General features: G+C 34.6%; 1 pseudogene across 1 annotated transcript; it reads right to left on the reverse strand.

Moving 5' to 3' along the window:
- Nucleotides 1-4,411: 4,411 nt before the first annotated feature.
- Nucleotides 4,412-6,140, reverse strand: LOC148842374 (cytidine deaminase 1 pseudogene; annotated as a pseudogene). The gene has a single exon (XR_016103261.1). The product of XR_016103261.1 is annotated as a cytidine deaminase 1 pseudogene (transcript).
- Nucleotides 6,141-9,192: the final 3,052 nt, after the last annotated feature.

Here is a 9,192-nt window from a genome sequence, read left to right on the forward strand (position 1 = left end):
TTTAGTGTTATTTTTTTATTATTTGAATAACATTTTAATTGAATAATCTAGAAAACCATAATTTATATTTTTAGCATATAATTTTGTGATGAATTTTGTAAAAATATAAAATTATTAATAATATGAGTACTATTAAATCTATTATAATTATTTTTTATTTTTATAAATATTTTAAAGTTATTATATAATTTTTTAGAATATTTAAATATTTTTTTTTATTTTTTTATTCAAACTTTCTTTATATAGATATAAATAAAAAGTGGGGGAGAGGATAAATAGGAATTAGAGATAATTTAGGAGAAAGTGGGGGAGGTAGTTTATGGGAAAGAAGAACATCTCATTGGTTGTTTAAAAAATGATATGGAATAAAAATAAAAAAAAAATTAGAAAATTTTGTGTTTTAGTATATATAGATTAACATCAATGTCCCCACACGAATATTTCATCTTTGGAGACCGGACTAACTGGAAAATGAAGAAGAATAGTTATTGTTGTCGGATTTCAACCCCAATCAATCCATCAATCTACTTAGCGGAAAATGATAATATGTGATAGTCTCTATCGTGTGTTGATCGTGTCATCAATTGTGATGATCGGGCTGTTATCGTTGACTCATGCAATACTTAACATCCTAGTGTCGCTTTTGATTGGGGTGGTGGTGGACTTGGTTCATGCGGTGTTGAAGAATACAAATGATTTGTTCGAGGATGAAGAGTTAGGGGGGCCGCCTAGGTTTTTAGCCACTGTAAATGAAACCAGACTACAATTCCGTGAGTCTTCCTCTTCTTTTTCTTAATAATAAGGATTGTGATTTGAGGCATTTACTATTTTTGGATAAGAAAGGAAGGATGTCTCTTATTTTCCATTTCTTCTCATAGATTTAGCAGTTATTTTTACCATTAATTGTAAATTTTCAATGATTGATTGTTTATTCGTTTGTATAATTTAGTTGAAGGTTTTAGTCTTTTGTTAACATATTGCATTTCGAACAAGCAACGAGAGCTGAGGTTAGGAAAGAAATATTTTAGGCGACAGACAAAAAGTAGGCATTTACATGATAGTCTTTTTTATTTATTTATTTATTTTTTTTTTTTTTTTGGGGGGGGGGGCGACAGACAATTCAGAACCCATGAAACAACCCAACTGTTTGGATTCTGAATTTACACTAGTAGTTACTCATTATTCAATTTACTGAATCAATGAGATTCTAAGCAAATGGTCTATTTGGATTCCAACTGTTTGGTTGGGATTGATCAGAATCCCATTTCCATTCCTTGTGGAATCGCATTTTCTATTTGAGGGCAAATGGCCATTTCCTCTCCTTTCCTTTGGAATAAAATCTCAGTCCTGTTGATTTCAAGTTTCTTCTTCATTCTTATTTGAACAAAACAGGCTATAAGAATAGACCATTCGAATTCTGATTCCGAAGGATTTTGATTCTAATTTTAACAGAAGAATTAGTAATAGAAGAAGAGAGGCATATATTTTGTTAACACTGTAAAAATGTTTTTGCTGGATCTCTTCATCCATCCCTCCACCTACTAGCCCTTGCCTACAAGGTCATCATTATCATCATCCATGGCTTATCATACCTAATATGTGGTCGACTAACCAGCTCTATTTAAAGTCATATAGACTGTTAAATTATTAGTGTTTAAATCATTTTTTACTACTTAGACCTATGTCCTTTTTGGCCTACCCCTACTTCTAGTTTACCACAAGGTCCACAACTAATTCTATCTCTCTCTATATCCATACATCTTTGCTATTTGCTCCGAAACTCGATGCTAAGATTCCAATCTGCACATTTCAAACCTCTCAAAATAGACAATATAAGGATTGGGACAAGGGAAAGTACAAGTATTTACGAGAAAATATAAGGGTTTGTAGTTTGTAACGAAGAAACATTGAAGTGAGTGGTGGTTTACATTGAGGTTGCTTAAAACTTAGTATGGGATATCTTACCCCAAGCCCAAATTCATATCCTACAGATCTAAGCCCAAGCCCACCTAAAGATTGAACACGATGGGTCCAATTTGAGATCAATTGGCCTGAAATAGTATTTGGTGAGCAAGCAAAATCAAAAAACTGAACCAAACCGAAAATCTAATTAACAAAATCGGTTGGTTCAGTTTTAGTTTAGTATTTTTAAAAATCAAAGGTATCGATTCGATTTCAGTTAACAAATATATAAAATTTGCGGTTAATCAAACCAATCGGTCTACATATATTTTTATATATTTTATGTATATATATATATATATTATATTTTATATTTTATATATATTATAAATTAATAAATATACATTATATATAAATATATATTGTAAATTTAAACAAACTAAAAAACTGACAAACCGAACCAATCAATCAATTAACCGATTGGCTTTAGTTTGATTTCAATTACTGGTTTTCCAAAAACCGATCAAACCAATTCGGATTCAATAACCGTGAGCATCCGTATGAGATGGTTGTCAAGACTCATTTTACTAGTTACTAGCTTACCACTTCAGCAAACAGATCTTGGGCCATTCTTGCTCTTCAGCCTTGGAGCTTAAACAAACCAATCAATCAATCTTGTCAACCTATTTTGGGAAAGCATGTGTTGCATTAAACTTCATCACCTGGGAAAGATGATCCAATATCCGGTGGTGGTGGGGTTATATGTGAAGATGATTTAGAGCAGAAAAGTGAATACAAAGTCGTTTAGTACTCTAGTTGATAGATTGTCTATTCCAGACTTTGTCATTTCATCCCTCTTAATAGGTTTTTGTCAGTGTTGCAAAACATGCATGTCCCAGAGGTTGAACCAATTCGAATTTGTTCATATCTCATGAATGATAATATACAAGTACCGGATATATTCTCAATGTGCAGCTGTAAATGCTACGAGGAGTGAATAGCAAATAGGGACTCTGGTTGAACCGCTTTTTTCCCGGGTTAATAGGATATTGGTTTAATCATCTGGATCAGTGGGTCAATTCATGATGTTATAATTATATAAAATAAAAAAAACAATAATATAAAGAGTAATGACCTGTAACCGATTGAACATGTCAGATGGATCAATGGTTCAACCACCCCATCCGGATAGATGAGCTGTGGACCAAATCAACAGTTTATTCTAATATAGCGAGTTAGAGGTTAACCCAAAATGGGATGGTGATTGGTGACCGATTCACCATCCCAATCAGCGGGGCTAACGATGGGTTGAAAAGAATTGATTTTTATTATTAAATTTAATTAAGGGAATAGTCATGGAAGAAATATCAGCAAGAAGAGGAACCGTCGAGACCCCTCTCTCTCTCTCTCTCTATATATATATATATATCATGCAGAACCAGAAAACCCCGGGCATAAATGCAGAGCAGAGTTCCCAGTAGATTAGCTTAGAACTGACTACTGAGACTGCTGAGACTGAATTTTATTGGTGATGTTAATGATGCCGGAAAGACTTGTAATCAATCAACTGGTATGATAAAAGTGATAATCAATTAACTCGGTTTTAATAATAATTCATGGGATTTTAATTAGACAAAGTTTTTCCGGTATAATGTATTTCCGACATCATAGATTTTCTCAATTTTCAAATATCCAAAATATAAGCTAAGAGAATTTTGTCTTTAACCCTTATTGGTCAATAACAAGTATACATCACCCCAAATAAGCAAGGTTGCAAGTTATACTAAAATTTTGTGTTAATGATGGTGGTTCTTGTCATCATGTCTATTTCAAAGACAAGGATTTCTTTTTTATTTTTAGCGGAAAATTTTGTGTAACTTGCAAAACAATGGGTATTCGGAGATGGTCACCCATCTGTTATCATCCATATCCATATGTAGTTTTTTCTGGGTGGGACCCTAGTGCAAATGGGAACCCACAAATTAGTCTTTCATCATCCTTCTCCTTTTATAAACGATTTACCTAACAAATAAATAAATAAATAAGAAAATAGAAAATCTGTACCCAATGAAAACGAAAAACATTTCTTGCAATTATATATGTAGAATTTTTTAGGGAGAGTTTCACACAAAAGAAATTAAGATGTAGGAGCATATACCCACAAAATTAAATTAATTAGAAAGATGAACTAAGTACGCCTAATATATCCATATCTCCTATAATTTATTGGGGTGGCTGTGCTGGAAATCATGGACAGGACAAACCAGCCACAGCTTTCATGCAGACTCTGCTGTGATCAGAGACAAACTCTTTGTTGTTGTTGTTCAATCCATTAAATCCTAGAGCTGGAGCAGTGCTGCTATATCCATTGAACATGTTTGCTGTAAATCCTATACGAATCAGCAATATTTTATCTGCTTTGCCTTGATAAACAGAAGAATTGATTAATTTACGGTTCCCTGTAAATCTAGTGGCAGCCATGGAGGAAGAACTACTAGCCGCTAGAAACTTTATTTTTTTGTAAGAAGATTAGTATTTCATTTTGTTCATAAATAAACCATTCATCCATCACACTGGTTTTCATTTATACAATTACAATCTCAAGAAACAGAGAAATTCATTAGGAAATTAAAATCCCAAGAAGCAGAAGCAGCCTAACTACTACTACTTACAATGAAACACTTTCAATGGACATCGCGGTGACACCAACTGCAACAATAGCCGAGCCGTGCCTTCTTGGCCCACCACCGCTTCTTCTTTCTCCACCAACGCCCCCGTCACGATCTTATCGTAACAGCCTCCACCGCCGGTCGCCATGTACGCCACCAATGCCGCCTGAACCGGCCCCAAGCTCGGATTATACGCGGCAGACTCTGTGTACGACCCCTTATAAACCTTCCCTTCTGTGTCCATGAGTGCAACACCCGATGGGCATCCGCTGTAAGGCGCGTGCGACTCGTTGGCCGCTTCAAGTGCTGCCCACTTTAGCTTATCGTCGTCGGAGTATACAACGTCGCGGTTAAAGGATTGGTTGCCGTCACCGTTGGCCTTGACGGCGCCGTGGTGGGCGTCTTCGTTGAAAGTCAAGCCATTATGATGAGGCTCTAAAAGCAACGGCAGGTCCTTGTGGAGGAGGTCCTCCGGACCGAAACGCTGGGGCAGGAATTCAGATAATGGCCGAAACGCAGCTTCTGAGTCTCGGCTGTCACTTGGGTTATCGGTGGTGGATGTGATCAAAATTTTAATATCGGGGGCGTTGCGCATCTCTTGCATGAATTGGCGGCAATGGCCGCAGGGCGCGGAGGATCCGGCCATGTAAAGGAGTTGGGTCTCACCGTTGATGGCGGCGTTGATGATCATGAATTGCTCAGCATGGACGGAGTGGTGGAGGGGGAGGCCAGGGAACTCGAGGTTGACGCCGAGGAAGATACGACCATCGGATCCTAATCCGGCGACTCCAACAGAGTAATTCGAAATGGGAGGTCTGGCTAGTATTTTAGCGGAATCGGCCAGTGATGCCAGGAGTTGCAGGACAGAGAGGCCCGATTCTTTTGCCATGGATTCGACGTCGACGGATTCTATCACGAATCGGTTTTGTTCCATTATTTTGTTTGTTGTATCGTCGATCAGAGATTAAATGTCGAATCAGAGAGAGAGCGTGTGTTCCCTCAATTGAGGATGGGAAGAGGAGGGCAATTGGGCTGCATTTTATAAGGGTTTTGCATGAGAACTCCTCGCTAAAATTGAAAAACAAAATCATGTTTGGTTGGATCATGGATGGATTCAACTATAGATTAATGAATTAAGTTAAACTATAAGGAGGAGTGGGGCAGACAGGTCTTGTTGTTGCATGTGAAGATGCAATGCAAGATGCAACGAAGCGACTCAAGTCTTTTTGCTTTTTTGCTTTGGGATTATCGATCTTTTGCTTTACCAAACTCCTCTCGTTTGTCAGCTTGCTCTTTTCTCCTTGTTATATATGCCTACATTCAATTAATAGATTTGTCAGCATCATTTTCTCAAATAAGTAAACACCGATCTAAATTGAATAAGTAACTCATGCAAAATTAGGCTTTTTCCTCTCTCTCTCTCTCCCCCGTGCAGAATGAAGAACACCCACTCAGACATTTGCATCTACAATTTGAGAAGTCGAGAGAGAGAGAGAGATCCATTGTCAAATTAGCAGGATGTGCGCTGTGGGGTTTATCAGCAGTATCAGGTCAGACCCAACAAGTGGTTTATCATTAGCAACCAAATGAAATGATGTGCCATTCGTTGCTTGCTAGCTAGTGGGCTTATGTTGCGTAGGACATCTTGGATTCCTCTTTGAATAGTATTACTTTTATATGAAGAAGATGATAATTGACTATTTGGATAAAAAGGTGAGACTTTCCCACATGGAATGGAATCGAATAAATACATAAAACACAAGTATAAGTGCTTTGGCTGGTCCAAACATATAACTTGATGACATGGGATTCCCACTTTTTTTTATATAGTTGGTGCAAGCTAAGCTTGCAACCCCTTATTGCTTTTTTAGTTTTTAGTTTTTTTTTTTTTTTTTTTTTCTTTCTTCTTTCTTCCTACTACTGTAATTGTTTGGAAGGGATGACTTCCTTTCTTCTCTACCTAATTACCAAATTCGGAACTCAGCTTCCCTCCCTCCATCCTAGAAACTCACCTAAATAGTGTCGTCCAACCTCTACCCACCTACCCCTGTAATTAATTAGAATGGTCGACACAACTGTTTCTTAATTAATGTATTAATTCTTAATTATTTTAAGCGTTTTATGCAGATTTGTGATGATCTCTATCTATAATAAGCCCATTAATGTAGTGAACGTTCCTAGCAATTGCATATGGTTATTACCTGTTATTAAACTGTCAAAATATATATTGTTTTCTTCAAACTAATAAATTTGAGGATGCACACTTGCATCGGATCTGACCAACCATCCCATAATCTGCTTTTTTTTTATTGTTACCCATCTTACTCTGCTTCGTTTGATTTTGCTGATATGGCAATTGTTTTTAAAAATAAATTAAAATCAAAATCAAATGTGTTGATGAAAAGTGAAAACACCCTTAATTATATTATATATAAATTTGAATTAATTGAACTCGAATCTATATCCCTTATTCAAATAAAATGAATCTGACCTTACCTTATTGCCTAATATTAATATGCGCGATTTGCCTGTTTTATAAGCTCATAGACTTAGCTTTTGTGTTTGTCTTATTACTAAAATGGTTAAATAGCACAGAATTCACAGATATTTAATTAAAAGAATAAACAATAATGAAAAGACATGAAATTTTTATATTTGTTAGTTTGTTGTTTGAATGCTAAAAAATACAAAGAAAAATAGCATCTTATGTTATCCAAACAACTATAAGAATGCTTCTAAGAGAATAATTTAATTTGATTTGCCCTTGTAAGGAAACCTTCCTTCACATTGAAGCACTTCAATTGAAATATGACAAATGGGAGAAAAAAGTAAAAGGAAAAAAATCTCTAGCTTTTTTCTACTTTTTTTGTTCTCTTTTGTTGCTTTCATATTATCGAATAAAACAAAGGGTAAGATTGTTATTTGAAGAAATCCTTTTTCTAAAGTGGTAGTTGGAAATGAATTTCTACAAATAAGTGCTATAGTACAATGATTTTTTACACTAATCTGTTATAGACATAATGGGGCGACCTAAAGGATGACTAACATGGTGTTTGGAAGTGTGAGTGCTTTTTGAGACCGATTTTTAAAAAAAAAAACGTTTATGCTTTCAAGACCCATTTTTTACAAAAAAAAAAAAACGTTTTTGCCACATAGGCAGTGAACAACACTATGTTGTTTGGTAAGGTGATTTTCATCATCATTTTTCATGTATGTGCTGACAGGTAAGCACCACATAGGATATACATCAACCAACCATTGGGGAAAATGGGTCACCGATGCATAAAATGCCAAATAGTGAGATATATGGGTGGCTTTTTCGAGGCATGCCCAGTTTTTTAATAATCGGCCGAACCAAACAATGAGATATATGGGTGTTTGTTGAAATGCCTATGTGGATCCAATGTGGCACCATTTTTTTGAAAAACTGCCACTGTTCCAAACATCCCCTAAAATTAAGAATGGGTAACATTGGAGAAAAAGGAAAAAGCTCGTGAGTTAAGGAGGAATCAGTTCAAAAACCCTCCTTAGACACTTAGGTTGTGTTTGGTTGCAATGCAAATAAACTTGTATTACTGTAAAATCATGGCAGTACAAATGATTTGAGTGTAAATTTTGACCTATTTTTGTTTTAAATTTTAACTTATTTTGTTTGATTGAAGTACAAATGAAATAAATTAAGACATGAACCAAAATAAAATGAAATCCAAAACAAAATTAAACAGGAATTTGTATTTTTTACATTTGCACTCCCATGCATTTATACTAGTGCAAATAAATTTGCACTGCAACCAAACACAGCCTTAGCCACACATATATCAAGTTAAAAATTATGCTCTTTTTTGTAGTTTCTTTTTGAGATGTTCCTTTTCAAGGCTCTCAACACATCTGTGGTGCAAAGAATCCAAATTTTGCTTAAATCCTTCATTTAGATTGTTTAATCAGCTTTCAACTTCTGTTAGATAATGTTGTTTATGTGCATATGTTAATGTAAATATGTTCATTATTTGCTTTAATAATAAGAATAATGAGGATAGGATGAAGATGGGGATGTGGATGAGGAAACAAAAGGCAATTGCAATTTGTTTTATAATAATACTGATGAAAGATTTAAGTTTGGCTCAATTCATCTAAAATACTATTAAGTTTATTTGCTTATCAAATATCTTAAATCCTTCACTTAGCAGTCCAATGGAACTGAGCCAAGCCAAATTTCTATAGTTTTGGCTCAATTCATCTAAAATACTATTAAGTTTGAGCTCAATTCAATTAAATATTTGATAAGGAAAGTTTGAAAATGAATATATTTTTATATTATATATTATAATATTTAGTATACACTTATATTATATATAGAATATAAAAATGTATTTATATAAAAATATTTTTTCATAATATATTACAAATATATTTCTATATTATATATGTATGTATTATGTATTATGTATATGTTAATCAAGTTAGGTTCAAGAACTTTCGAGACGAACATTTTGTTAATTGAGGTCGAGTTCAAATAATTAACCAAACTTACCTCAAGATTCAGATTAGATTTGAGCCTAATCAAACTTGAGCCTGAACTATTTAATTAAAACTTTATTCAATTAGGGCTATGAAGAATAAA

The sequence above is a fragment of the Nelumbo lutea genome, chromosome 8 (genome assembly GCF_056320005.1).
Source record: "Nelumbo lutea isolate HS-2025 chromosome 8, American lotus-T2T, whole genome shotgun sequence".
Classification (NCBI taxonomy): Eukaryota; Viridiplantae; Streptophyta; class Magnoliopsida; order Proteales; family Nelumbonaceae; genus Nelumbo; species Nelumbo lutea.